Source organism: Tachysurus vachellii, chromosome 18 (genome assembly GCF_030014155.1).
Source record: "Tachysurus vachellii isolate PV-2020 chromosome 18, HZAU_Pvac_v1, whole genome shotgun sequence".
Lineage (NCBI taxonomy): Eukaryota > Metazoa > Chordata > Actinopteri > Siluriformes > Bagridae > Tachysurus > Tachysurus vachellii.
This window is the reverse complement of record NC_083477.1, coordinates 8,502,893-8,517,461: the sequence shown is the minus strand read 5'-3', so window position 1 is coordinate 8,517,461 and position 14,569 is coordinate 8,502,893. Positions and strand designations below refer to the sequence as shown.

The 14,569-nt window shown below is 35.8% G+C and overlaps 1 long non-coding RNA gene across 1 annotated transcript; it reads right to left on the bottom strand.

The window, feature by feature from the left end:
• Window positions 1-3,982: 3,982 nt before the first annotated feature.
• On the bottom strand, window positions 3,983-13,845 carry LOC132861240 (uncharacterized). Its single transcript, XR_009649912.1, has 6 exons — window positions 13,686-13,845; window positions 10,079-10,199; window positions 7,643-9,333; window positions 7,240-7,360; window positions 6,944-7,020; window positions 3,983-6,274 (listed from the first exon to the last, which is right to left on the bottom strand). It is a non-coding gene; the product is annotated as an uncharacterized LOC132861240 (long non-coding RNA).
• Window positions 13,846-14,569: the final 724 nt, after the last annotated feature.

Sequence of the window (14,569 nt, the reverse complement as noted above, 5' to 3'; positions counted from 1 at the left end):
GCAGCTTGATGTTGATGTTGTGATCATTAAGTCAAGCTTTGAATGTTGGTGTCACCTCTAAAAAAGAATTACACAAAGGGAATCCAACATATTGGGGTGTTTAGTATATGTTAAGGGTAAGCTGGTTTCTGGTTTGGTGCTGGGAAATCCTATCTGTCTGGGCCAAGCTTAAGAAATAGACTCTTTCAATGTGGCTTACTGGCTATGTCGAGAATTTAGCGGATAAATCAGAATGATAACACGGTTTTAGATGGAATCTGTTGCAGATTAACACATACTTAGGCAGGTCAACAAGCGGTGACTGAAGTTTCTAAAGAAAGTCTAATGGCAAATGTTTCTGACCTCCCATAGCTACATTTCTGCAAACATCATATACCAACAAAAGACAACTAATATAAGCTTATTAATTTCTGCCAGGTTTCATGACTTCAATTGATTTTTTTTTAATCTGACTTGGTTAATCATTCATTGTTCAAGAAAGGTTTCAGAGAACTCGTGCTCAGACTACAAAAATGAGCCAGTCAGCATTATGTGGAAAATATCCCAAGGCTTTAATAGCTAATTCCAAGATCTCAAGAACTACTGGTGTGATTCAGGGTTATGTTAGTCTCTCAAGTAGAAAACCTTTGTTTTATTGGCCCTAAAAACATCCTACTTGGGTCTTTTCTTCTATATAAACTCTGTCCTATAGTATATTCAGGGGTGCCATGGTTCAAGTTTGACCCATTTTAGACATAGACATTACACAGTGACAGTTAACTCTATGACCAGAAGCCTGCTTTTATATATGTATATATATGTATATATATGTATATATATATATATATATATATATATATATATATATATATATATATATATATATATATATATATATATATATGTATATGCACTTTAAAATAATGATAAATAGTATAATAATCAGCAGTAGAAAGTGTGCTGAGTAAAGAAGTGTGGAAAGAGAGTACCACTTTTTGGTCTCTAGATGTCAGCAGTGGCTGATCGAGGTGATAATGACTTTCCAGAGACAGATATTTTAGAGATAGTCTAATACCTCCTGTATTGATAAGTACCATCAGTATCACGAAAGCTCACTGACACTGTAATTCAGTGGAAACTAAGTCTAATCTGTGTCTGGAAGATTGCACTGTTGAGATATGTATTGATTGCCATCAATTCTACTCTGTTCTACTGTTTGGTGTGGTAGGACAAGACTCATAACAAAGGTTATGTAAACAGAGGAAAGGTTATGTAATTACATCTGAATATATACCTGCATATGTAGGAGAGCATAGTAATATAGTATACAATTACATTTTATTACAATATTATTCATAGACAGTTGTGTAATTGATTAATTTTCATGTGTTCTTTAATTAAGTTAAACTGTTTTTCATCTAAGTGTAATAATTATTAAATTGTGGTTTTCATGTAAGGTGTGCATCGTAAAATAATTGATAAAACATTATATTTATGAAGATTATTGTATGTTATGTGACTTAAATACATTTTTCAGAAGAAATAATAGTGTTTGTTTTTATTTATTGCATTGTATAATGGATAATACTATACGTTTAGAATTAATGGACTGTATTTAAGCCATCCGTGTACAATGTGTAGTATGCATGTATGCTTTTTTAATACTCAACTATACTTTAAAGCAAAACAAAACACTGCTAAGTTGTTTAAATTGTACACTGAAAGTAAGACTTGCAGGTACTACATCTACGAGTCTGATCTATGAGTATGATCTACTCAGTTTTAATTCTCATGAGCAAAAGTGAACATGTTTGAATGTCATTCTGCTGCATATAAATGAAGTCGCTCGAAACGACAACCGTAACCCTAGTCTTAAACCTTAATTTTATTTTTATTTAAGAAATAGATGCTCATATTTTTTTGCAGGAGTTACTATGAACATTAAAATCTAATGTGCAACATATGTACTGCAACCCTACCTATTAAATATGAGACACTTTTAAAAAAAATGTGCTACTACTAAAGGGCAAATGGATGAATAGGACAGGGATTTGTGTATGCATATTGTTTCAGCAGTGCTGTTTGCCTTCGGATATGTCGGGCAGAAATGAGTATAGTGAAGACTTATGGTTCTCTAAGATATGCAAACAAACTCCAAGCACAAGAAACAGATGACTCCTCCGCAGTGTCTAAATGACCTGTGGTAGGTTCCACAGTCGACAGTAAGCAGGGCTGTTTGTGAGGCCCCTTTCCATCCCAATGCCTGAAGTCCTCCATGATCACTAGTTTATGCTGAGCCTATCCGGTGTGCAATGACAGTGTTGTAATTTATGCGTTCTAAAAAAGCACTGCCCACTCCCAAATGGCCAGACTTTGCACATTCCAGGGCTCCCATGAGAGAAATTCAGCGGCAAAGTGTCTCAGGACTCCCAGGTGGACTCGATACTTATATACTGGTTATATCCTCGTATGGTTACACTCTGCAACTGGAAACACACCAGATTATGGATGTTTATGCAAAAAGAGATTTAAGATGATTTGATGTGCTTTTTAGTGCTATGGGGATGCTGACTGCATGAAATATAGTGCACCGGTTGAAAATGGTATTATCTAAAATGAAAAGCTTGGCATAAGAGAGCAAGATATAAAGCTAGAATAGGATGCAGGGGCAGGGACTTAATCTGAGAAAAAAGTAATCTACAAGCTATGCATGTGCTGATCTACCTATGTGTGTTGAATGATATATAATGTGTGATTGATCACTCACATTTGTGAGTTTTGTGAATACTGTGACAATATTGTCAAACACAGCATTTTGGTGGAGCCTCATAATGACCTGTTGTAAAATTAGAGTGGGGTATCTGGACATTTATAATCTTGATTTCCATGAAATAGCACACTTTACAATCAAATCACTACTCCTTTCCTTTTTTAATAGAGGACAGAGGGCATTTCTAATGGAAGTTTGCCGTTTTCTTCTGGGAATCATATAACAGCCCTGACTCTGCATAGTCGAGCATGTTCCATCTGCTTTAGGTTCCTGAGAATAAATCAGCTCCCGTAGTGAAACTGCAGGGGATTCAAACAGAATCTCTGACATCTGGAATCAAGACTGTGGGTCCTGATCAACACACTCTGCACTTTCTCAGCAATTTGTGCATTCATATTTGATTATTTGAGGCCAACTGTATGCTTAATGTGCATACTACATATGCTTAATGTGTGTATAACATACATTATGGTTCATCTGCTGAAAATCAGTATTCTTGGATACACATCTGTGTACACTTACATGTGAGGCAAGTGGCTTGGAACAGGGAGTGTGTGCGTATTTGTGTACATGTATAAATGTGTGTGTGTGTGTGTGTGCGTGCATGTGTGTGTGGGGTGTGGACAGCTGGCATTCTTTTGCCCATTCTACTGGAAACTATGCCAACCTGGCCATCACGGCACCTGCCATCCATGGCAACTAGTCATGCCCGGTCGTCAAGCCACCAGTTGCCTGGACAACCTCGGCCCAAAGCCCACCAAACAAAAGGTGAAATTATGATTGAGCGATGCTGGAAAAGGGATACCAGAAAAAGATTAAAAATGAAAGATTGGTAGTTCTTTAAAAATCACTTTTTAAATATAATATTTTATTTTTATCCTAAAATACAAAATCTATTATTCTTCTGTTATTCAGGAAATGTGAGAAATGTGTCAGAAACATAAATAATGTTTGAGGCATGCTGTGTAATTGCTTTCTGTATGATATACATGATATACAATATACATTATTACCTCCATCATTCAGTTAGAATAAATGTATAACAATTCAGAAAATGTAATTAATATGAAACTATGTATTGTTTATCATAATGACATCATATGAAACTGTATAAACTCTTGGTGTTATTTTCTGTTTCTGTAATACTTTTCCCCATCAAATTCTAAATAAATATTGCACTGCAGCATGAAGTATTCTGTACACACAGTTTTCACACTATATAGTTTAATATCCAACTCATCTGTGTCACATTAGTCATATCTAGCTGTTATATACTAGATGTTATGGTCCTGAATACATTTTTAAAAACACTAATGTTCAAAATATTATTTTGGGGTTAAAATGGAACGTTAAAGATTTTTTTTTGCAGTGTAAGTATTGAAGTGGAAAGGGCCATGAAACAGAGAAACTCCTTCAAATGCGGCCATCATTTTGCTGCCTGCATGAACACAGCGAGTTCTTCATTAGCAGAGGAAATCATCCCCCCCACCCATTCACTCCCCATCTCCAAATGTCAGAGAGGAGGGAGGTTTGTGTGTGTGTGTGTGTATGTGTGTGTAAAGATGCCAGATGGATGGTGGCATGAGACACTATTTCATGTTTCACTGTGCCACACGCTGTGTGGATGAGATGTGTGTGCGCGCCTATATGTGTGTGTGCGTGTGCGTGTGTGTCAGGAGCGTCTGTGCACAGCGAGAGATTAATTCTGCTAAATTAATTGGGCTGAGATTGAAAATGAGAGAGTGAGCAGGTCGCAGCTGAGTGCGTGAGCCACCCGCCTCGCCCTGCGAGCGCAACACACACATGCTTATTTGCTCGACACCCCTGTTTGTTTGCATGTGTGAGTGTGCACACACACACACTCATTGCTAGATGGAATGTATATATGCACAAGCTGTTGCAGTCAGAATTGTATTCAAACTCTTTCTTGCGCATGCACACTCTCTCTCTCTCTCTCTCTCTCTCTCTCTCTCTCTCTCTCTCTCCTACACACAGACACGCACTCAAACCATGGTGTGCAGAGGGACAATGTGCTGCTTTTGAGAGAGAAGCCTTCTGCCATAAATCTCTCCCCATAGAGAAGAATGTAGCCTACACTGTGAGTCGAGAGAACATTGCAATCTGGAGAGAGGAAAACTGATAGAAAAGAAGAAAAAAATAGAAACTGAACACTTCCTCCACGTTCTCAACATTTTGCTACAAATGTACACCTTTTATTTTATGGCCTTATGCAATATTACATTACCTCACGTTATACATTTAGTGCAGGGTACTAAGAAAGACTCAAAGCTCAATGAGAGATAGAAAAGACAGACATATAAAGGGAAAAGACAGAAAAAGAAAGGAAGAGACAGAGGCAGCTTCACCAGTCTGACTGCGTGTATCTTTACAGAGCTCTGTTGCACTTGAATGAGCAACTCAATTATCCCCGTTAATACTGCCTCAGTCTCGAACACCGATCCCATTACACGAGAACACATCGCCTTTAGGCTACACACACACTGCTGTAGTGACAACAGGACATTGCCTACAAGCGCACACACATTTTTATCAAGATGAAAATAAAGCGTTTTATATCTCAGAATTTTAAAACAGTGCAAACTAAACACATAAACCCACTAAATGGTTGCAAGTCTATGGAAATCCAGGAATCTATTCTAAAACACTGAAACATGTTGGACAAACTGGATGCATGAAAACACAAGTTTCAGATGCTCTTTAGATATTTAGCATTATGTATCCATCCTGTACACATGTATCCATCCTGTAGTCTGTTTGGTCTGTTGTTTGTACACACATTCAGAAATTAACCGCATGGTACAATACTGAAATAAATACTGGAACAATGTAAACAGACCAAACAAATGGCTGAGTCTCAAATCACATACTGTGCAAGACAGTTCCGGAAACCTGGTGTTTTTCCTGTTTCCTCTTTATGATTAGTGTTTGAATTTTAAAGCATTTATCCTTGATAAAAGGCCTGTTAAAAAAGTCTACTATAAGTAAATACTTCTGAATCTAAGGTCAAATTTTTAGATAACACCAATCATGGCACCTGCAGAAAGTTTGAACATTGCTGTGCATGAAATCGTGTAGGTTCTTGTGATGGCCAGGTTTAGAGAGTCACTTTTCATGACCAATTCTCTACATGTACATCAGGAAAAGAGATGTATATGTGAACAATGGCTTTTGTGTTGCTGCTGCTTCTGCACACATCAGCTTTACCCAGGCTGTTCAAGCTTTACATATGCACTTAGTTCTGGAGAGGTGCATGTCATCCTGGTAGCCACATCTTTCAAAAACCACAACAAGCAAGTGGGGGCATGAAGACAGAATGTGGGAAGCTATGCCTTCAGTTTACTATAGTTGCAGTTCACCATGTCAATCCTGAGCCTGGGATACTGCCTTGCAAGCTTTTCCTGTTTGTTTCCTCCAAGTTCTGTAGTTTCCTCTCTCCATCCAATTGACTGGCATCCCATGCTGTGTGTATTTCCACTTCACTCCCAGCATTCTTGGGATAGGTGTCTGGATCAGATAAAAATATGTGCAAATATGGAAAATGAACAAAGAATAAGTAATATATTAATAAACTAACTACAATGAGGAGAAGAAAGTGAGAATGATTACTCTCTTATCTTTTATTAAAAACCTTTAATTGAGGTAATAATATTTCAGTATACTTTCTAGGCAAGTACAGTGTAGAACAATGGCAGAGTCTTAAACAAAATCTAATGTAAAGTCTGTGACTGCAGACAGATTAATGCATCTCTCATCTCCAGCCTGACTACACATAGCTCATCATTATTGTCAACTCCAGTGCAGTGCGAGTGAGTGAAGGAAAGAGACAGGGACAGACAGACAGATAGAGAGAGAGAGAGAGAGAGAGAGAGAGAGAGAGAGAGAGAGAGAGAGAGAGAGAGAGAGAGAGAGAGCACATCTGTGTGTTAGAGAATATGAAGAGAGAATATAAAGGTAGAATATGTGAAGAGCATGAGGGCATTTAGGGAAAACAAGAGGCATATGGCTCAAATAAAATGAGTGTAATAGAAGGAAAGTAGTGGTTAGTAAGCAACATGTGGAATTAATTTTGGAGAACAGATGAATGAAAAAAGGAATATTTAATAATGATAGTTCTGTCTTTTAAATTTTTTTTATTTATAATTTTTTTAATTTTGTCACAGTAATAGAACTCACCACGATTCACCACGATACAAATGAGTTGTCCTAGTTATTAGCCTGTTTTGCGATCTTGTTTTATGTTTAATATAAACCTTAATAACAAAAACACAATTAGTCCTATAAATTACTGATAAATACTAGAATTTATATGTTGAATGTAATTAATATCTTGAATATAATGACATTTTTTAATTGCAAATGTGCTTGATGGGTGGATAAAAAACTATGTGGATCCAAATGAACAGTAAAATACAGTTACACATATTACACAGTTATACACATTTGCCTAAAATTCTCACTCACTCACTCACTCATTTTCTACCGCTTATCCGAACTAATTCGGGTCACGGGGAGCCTGTGCCTATCTCAGGCGTCATCGGGCATCAAGGCAGGATACACCCTGGACAGAGTGCCAACCCATCGCAGGGCTGCCTAAAATTTAAATAGTAAAAATAGGTTTGTAATTAGATTGTCTGTGGAATTTATTAATTGTTAGTGTTCCATTAACAATAAAAAAAAACAAACCCTTTTCTTTCTTTTTTGTTTAGCATAGAAGTTATGATTCTGAGTCTATTACAGTATCATTAAATAACTTAAGGATAATCTTAAGTATCATAACCTCCATAAAGTCTCAGCTTATTATTCATTAACTACAGCAAAACTAAATAAGACAAGGTATATGGTTACAAAAGAAGACTGTAAGTCTGGACATACTGACAGCTTCTGTAAGTTGAAGCAGAGTAAAGATTACATATCAGAGATTCCAGTTTTGTTCTTCATCATGCTGTGGGTGCTGAGCACAAGTCTTCACTAAGAAGTTAACTATGAAAGTAAATGTTGAGATAGGAATGTGATGAGATGTCTAAATGTCATGTCAACATTTAAACATGAAAGCCCTCACAGGTGATTGCTTAATGTTCAGACTTTATTCTTGCACAAAAATACATGATCACACTGAACTATTGTGTTTTATGTTCACTTTTAACCTGCTTTCAACATGAATGTGTAGATGAATGTGTTCATAATATTAAAAATTCACTGGACAAACCCTGTAAACCCTGTAAACCTTGTAAACCCTGGCTTGCAACAGGACCCCTGATATGTTTGAGCATAGTGTGGCCTAATGCAGTAAAGATGAAAGGACATTTTTATGTCATCTTCACTGCCTATTTTTACTTACATATTTTTATATGTAAACATAATTTATGTCTTCATCCAAAAGGTACATATTCTTTGGGAGTTAATGTATATCATGTGTTTAGAAAACAACATTAATACATGTATATGGTTTGTCCTGGTCAGGGTTGGGGTGGACACACTGCTGCGGAATAAAAAACCCCAAAACAAAACAAAACGAAAAAAAAAAAAAAAAAAAAACAGATCTCATCATCTGCTGAGATTTTACATGTTTTTGTCGAACCCTCCAAACCTGCAGACCTCAGAAATAAAGTAAACTTAAAGCCTATGGCTGATGTCACCCTTATGGTGACTGACAGCCAAGCTCATTTTAAACACACTATTTAGCTATTATCTGCTTAGTTGCCTTTAACGATTTTTATAAATGGTAAATGTAAATAATTTATAAATATGGTGCACTCAGCTTAGTTGATTTTGCTTTTATTTGCTACATACATAATAATTTGGTAGGTAGCATTTTTACATACTATTATTATTATTATTATTATTATTATTATTATTATTATTATTATTATTATTATTATTATTCTTATAGAAAAGGCTGTTTTTTTCTTGCTTTTATTTTTATAGATCTATTAATTTGTACATTTTTATGAACTAATGTCAACCATTAAATATGAACCATTTATGCCACATGGGATCATTTTTGTGGGATCATTGTTTTAGTTTTTGAGATCCTGTGCTGTGTGGATTGCTGCTGACAAACTGAATATAAATATTTCTCAATTTCTGTTATTATCAGTAGCCTTTCTATATTTGGAGAAGGCAATGTTTTATGTAGCCTTGATAACAATTTAGAAATAGGCTAGCAGATTTATATTTATATTAGCTAGAGCATATTTACACTGTCTGATTCTCTACTCTATGTGTGCATGCCTTGGATGGTCCATGCTGCCAACTTCTATAAATATTTGGATTGGATTTGGCATTGCTTTTTGTCTGAATCCAAATATGCGTGTGTGTTTGTGTGCAACTGGCAGAGGATGAGGGAATAAAACAGAGCGCAAAACTCAAAACTAAATGGAAGTAAAACAAAAGATTATAATTAGACAGGAAGGTGAATGCTAGGTGGTGGTCTGTGGGTCCATGGAAGAAAAACCATAACAGCAGCAGAAGTTTAGTGAGTTGGCCCCAAGCGCTTCCACAACTGTCAAAAGTAAGTTGATGACTTATTGCTCAGACAGTGTGCTTGAACGATGTCAGGAGTCCTATTTTATTGAAAAAAGAAAACACATTTGTGGTCTGCTGTTAGAAATGAAAAGCTGTAAATTCAGTAAATGGTGTAATGTATAATTCTTTACTTCACACAACATACTGATGCCTAAGTTTAACGACAAATAGGTTTTATAATTGATATGTTTTTAAGTACACTTCCTTAAGAAGCAGATGAAAAATAGTTTGAAAGTTAAATCTGGAATTGTTCAACTTGTTTTGCACAAATTTAGCATTGAATATTTTTGTCATGTCACACTGTAACACTCCACAGTGGTGGTTAATATAAAAATAGACGCTCGGGACTTTAGGAATTTGTAATTTCTTAACTATTTCTATTTTTACCTAGCCTATTAGGGGCTAGGTTAACTTTTTTTGTTTGTTGATCATTTTTATTTTTAATTATTTTTTTTATTCACACAAATGCTGAAATAATTAATCTTTGAAATAAATGGTGATATCAAACCTATTTCTGCTCTGTGAAATGCACCAAGTGTTTTTTCATAAGCATCTAATATAGAAGGTGTAAATCAACCACTACAATTCTGAGTAAGGTTATCGAGCAGAGGTAAAAACATCTCACACTGAAAGTCAACAGTGTCCTGACTCATTTTATATCAGACTTGCAGCAATAAAATAATGTCTTTGTTTATACTGATTGAAAACCTCTGATAAGTTGATTTCTCAGTGTACAGGTAAAAAGGGTTACATCTTCAACCATTAGACTTTAAATAAACTTACACTCCCCTGGGTGCCTCTTCCTGGCCTGGTAGTGTCGCAAGAATGCATTCTTCAACTGTAAAGTCTTGTCTGCATGCTTCCTAATGTCGAGGAAGCAGACACTCTGCTTGAATGGCCCAGACTGTCGAGTCAAAAAGAAAAAGATAAAGAGGTATAGACAATCCCCAATATTTGGTCCATACAGTGCCTCCCAGCCCTCTATTAATGACTCCCGCAGTAAACAGGAAACTATGGACAGAGTGCACCTCATCGATTCTGCTGCCTCAAGATCCGAAGTGGTGCATCTTAAGGGGAATTTGTTTGAGTGTGCATGTGTAGAATATGGGTAGGATAGACAGTTTATTGTTGCATTATGCGGCTGAGGTTGCAGGAGCCATTTCTAAGTGTGCTTGGAGCCAGACAAAGTTAATCAAGACTCTTTGGAATAGAGCTGCTGGCTGCAGAACTTCATATATATGGCAGCCAAAAGGAAGCATAAGCTTCACAAGCTGCTTGAGTATGTAACTGTAAGATTTGTTTTGTCTAATGATGCTGAATCCTAAAGGGAGTCGTTCTGGTGGATGCAAGTGCATTAGAGTCTAGGCTAAGAGTCATTCAGGAACTAGTGTTATTTGGAAGCAAGCAAAATGTAAAAAAAAACTGAACAGTAAATAGTGAGGAGAAGTAGAGAGAAAAAGAAAAGTAAAAGACACAGATAGCAGCTTGGGTGTGCACTTTTTTAGAAACCCCAGGAATGCACATATTCTCTACAGATGGACTGTGCTCAAGGTGAGAACCGGAAGTGTAGAGCTGTTGAAGCCTCCCTGCTGCTTGCCCTCCCTGTCCTTCAAATAACAAACCAGCACAATCTCTGAGGATGGCCGAGGCCATTGGCTGAATAGTCGGTTCACACGCTACAGTGACGAGAACCAAAAACAACATCCGTGTCAGATTTATGATCTTGGAATGGCCAGAGCCCCCCGTCAGACAGCCACAGGTGAGAGCTGGAGAATAACAGCAGGGATTCAGGGCCAGTCTGTACTGAGCATGCCCAGTTGCTCAGGAAATATTCATCTGGGAAACAGAAAGCAACCTGGAAGGCTGTGTGGGAAGTGACCTGATGACGTGAAGGATGACCCCTGGCACAGACCCCATGTCAGGCATTGAAGGAACGCAGGAGTGGAGAGGAACTGGATGGGAGTAACAGGGAAAGAAGACTAAAGTGCCGCAGCACCCTGGGGGTTTTTCTGTAGATGCAAAATTCTTGCCCAATGTCTTTTCTTTCCATCAGAGCAATCTGTTTGTATGTAGAACAGTGATGGATGGAGTGACTGAAGAAAACAACAGGGCAGTTTTTGTGCGTTGTGTTGAATCTTGCCAAACTTGACTATCACACTTGCTCCTGTTTTTGCATTTAAATCCTTACTGCCTTCATTCTGTCTTTTTCTATTTTCCTAAAAAGTGGTCCATTATATAATACTTTGTGAACTTACAATCAAATATTAATTTTTCTAGAACATTTCATTTTTAATAGGCAAAAGTAATGTTTACAAATCTACTTAGTAAGACTAATTACTTAGTAAGGCAAAGTTTAAAATAATTAAACATCTAATATAAAACGTGTATAATTAAAGAGACTTAAAGGGCCATCTGTACACACTTTTGGTCATTTTGGTGTGTGTGTGTGTGTGTGTGTGTGTGTGTGTGTGTATGTGTCTCCGGCTGCCCTTAACTTCCTGTCTGTCCAAGGAGTGCTTCTGCTTCCTTTGAATACAAAAAGCTGATTCCTCATGGATACTCATACAAAAACACCAAAACTAAACAAACATTTTAAAAGTACATTTAAAAACTAAACAACAGAAAAATGAGAAGTACAAAAATGTCAGATCACATATATAAAAAAGGACTTTTGAGGCTAATTAGAATCCTTCTCCATCCCTGGCCATTGAAACTACTTATATGTACTTGGCCACTTTTCTTTTAGTAGGCCACTTGCTGAACTGAATCATTAGGCATGTGCATGAGCACATTAGCATCCTATTTCTGTTTAATTGTATAGCCTGTGGTCAACTGCTACCCTGCTGGCTAGCTGAGGACAAAGCAGTTCAGCTCAAGCACGGCGAGGGGCTTATCTTGGTAACCTACATTAATTCTTATCCACTTTTTTATAATTGCTAATATTTTTTTCTAAAATATAAAAAAAAAAAAAAATGTAAACTTTTTTCAACATTATACTTGTTAATAAAAGTCAGGATCAAATTAATAGTTTTTAGAGATTCAGTGAAGGAATGGTGGTATAGATTAATTCTACTGAATCTATAGAATAAAATAATTAATAAATTAATAAAATAAAAAACAATCAAAAGAATTAATATAAAATATGAATTCTATAGAATTCTATTAATTCCTGAAGAACTCATATAGAAGTATTCTCAATTGTTTGATTTTAATACCTTAGTCACAGAGTTTCAGAGGAAAGTAATTAATTCAATTCATTTAAAATTCAATAATAATAAGTGATAAGAATATGCTATAATATAAATAAATAAGCTGATATGTTTACATAATGTTTATATAATAGTAAAATAGTATAAAATAGTCTTTATATTAGCACAATTAGCCTAATAGCACAGCACAACTTCTGTTTGGAGATAAGGTATTTATTTATTTTCTATATCAGCATGGCTCAGAGAATATTTCCTCTTCAAGCTCTTAATGTTTAGGCGCTTATATGGAAGGAGTCTCCAGCATCACAAATTGGACATCAGAACTTTGGAGCAGGTAAAGCTTCAAGTTGACATTTTCCAACACAGGAAAGATCCACAGTGTGTACACAATGGGGACATTTAGATCATTAGTTTAGGCAAAATGCTGTAAACCAAATATACCATCAAGTGTAATGAAATGTTTGTACAAAAAAAGCTGTTATAAAAAGCACTAAAATTTCCTGTTTGTTGTTACAATCCTTTGGTCTCAATCCAGAGTCCCAGGTACACTTTGTACAGTTTTTATGAGAACATTAACTGGTATGTTTTTCCAAGCCTCTTGTAGAACCTCTCACAGATCATTTGGAGCCTTTGACTATCACACTTGTCTTTTTTTTGCCTAAAAATTGGTCCATTATATAACACTACTCTGTTTATTTACAATCAAATATAGACTTTCTAGAACATTTAATTTTTAATAGGCAAAAGTAATGTTTGGAAATCTACTTAGTAAGACTAATGACTTAGTAAGGCATAAAATAGTAAGTTTTCAAATAAATAAACATCTAAAATAAAATGTGAACTTTAAAAAATTCAGGGTGTCTAAGTGTTTTGCAGAAAACTGTACATTGTATTTATGTACCGCAGCTATTGTTGCAATGTCATGAGTGTAACATGGGAACAGATGAGCATGGGAACATTTAGGTAAGGCTAACTAATAGAAGTTCTGTTCCTAATCTCTTAAAGTTTAGTTAGCATGATATTTGATAGCAATAGATTACACTGATGAGTATTAATCACATCTATTACAGTTGATATTTTTTTAGGAACTGATTAAGTCTGATGCTAAATAGCCACCTGACTTAAAAAAAAGATTATAGAGAAATTATGCATAATGAATAATGCATAAGATTTTTACATACCTGGTCGATTGGTTCAGACCCTGCAATGTTGTATTTTTAAACTGTGCCTGAGACCAGTCAGTTATTTCATTTATCCACAACTGAACTTCACCCTAAACACTAGTACAGTGTCGAGATCCATCGTACCAAAATACACAAACCATGTCAATATTGACCCTCTTCAAATGTTGCATATCAGAATGGGTGGTGTATTATTTCTGGTGCCACATTTCCATGTGGAACATTGTACACTGCCCACATGGGACCAATCCAAAATAGTGTTTGATCGGTCCAAGAACACCTTTAAAAATATTAGTACATGTTTAAACTGAGGAGATTCACAAACTAATTTGAACCAGGAGAAAATGGCATTGCATTAGATGGATTCTAATGGGTATAATTAAGATAAACTTGAACTACTGCACTCTGCTGCACAACTGATTTTATTGCCATTTATTATAGTTCTCCTCAGCTTTGTGTACTTTCTCTTTACATTATAGAAACTTTTTTGTTTGTTTATCAGGATATCATGTTAAGCTCATGCAATTGCACACATATGACTACGAGTGTGTTTATGTATAACTGTTTTACAATGGACATTGTCACAAATTTGATTTACAGTTTTTTTAAAATATATTCCTAATAAGCAATCCAGTGGTGATGGTGGCAAGGATGTGAAGATATTAGGAACTAATATTGAGATATATATATATAAACACAGTAGCTGATCTTCAGCATATAGATTTCATGTTAAAAGTAAAAAGATTTTCCTGGTTACATAGTTGACCAATTCTGACCCTATAGCACACAGATATAGAAAGGAAATTATTAATAATCATACTATCTGGTGTCATTCAGATTAAGTTCTCTATTAATTCTAGTTCCTCTCAATATTAGTTCCTAAT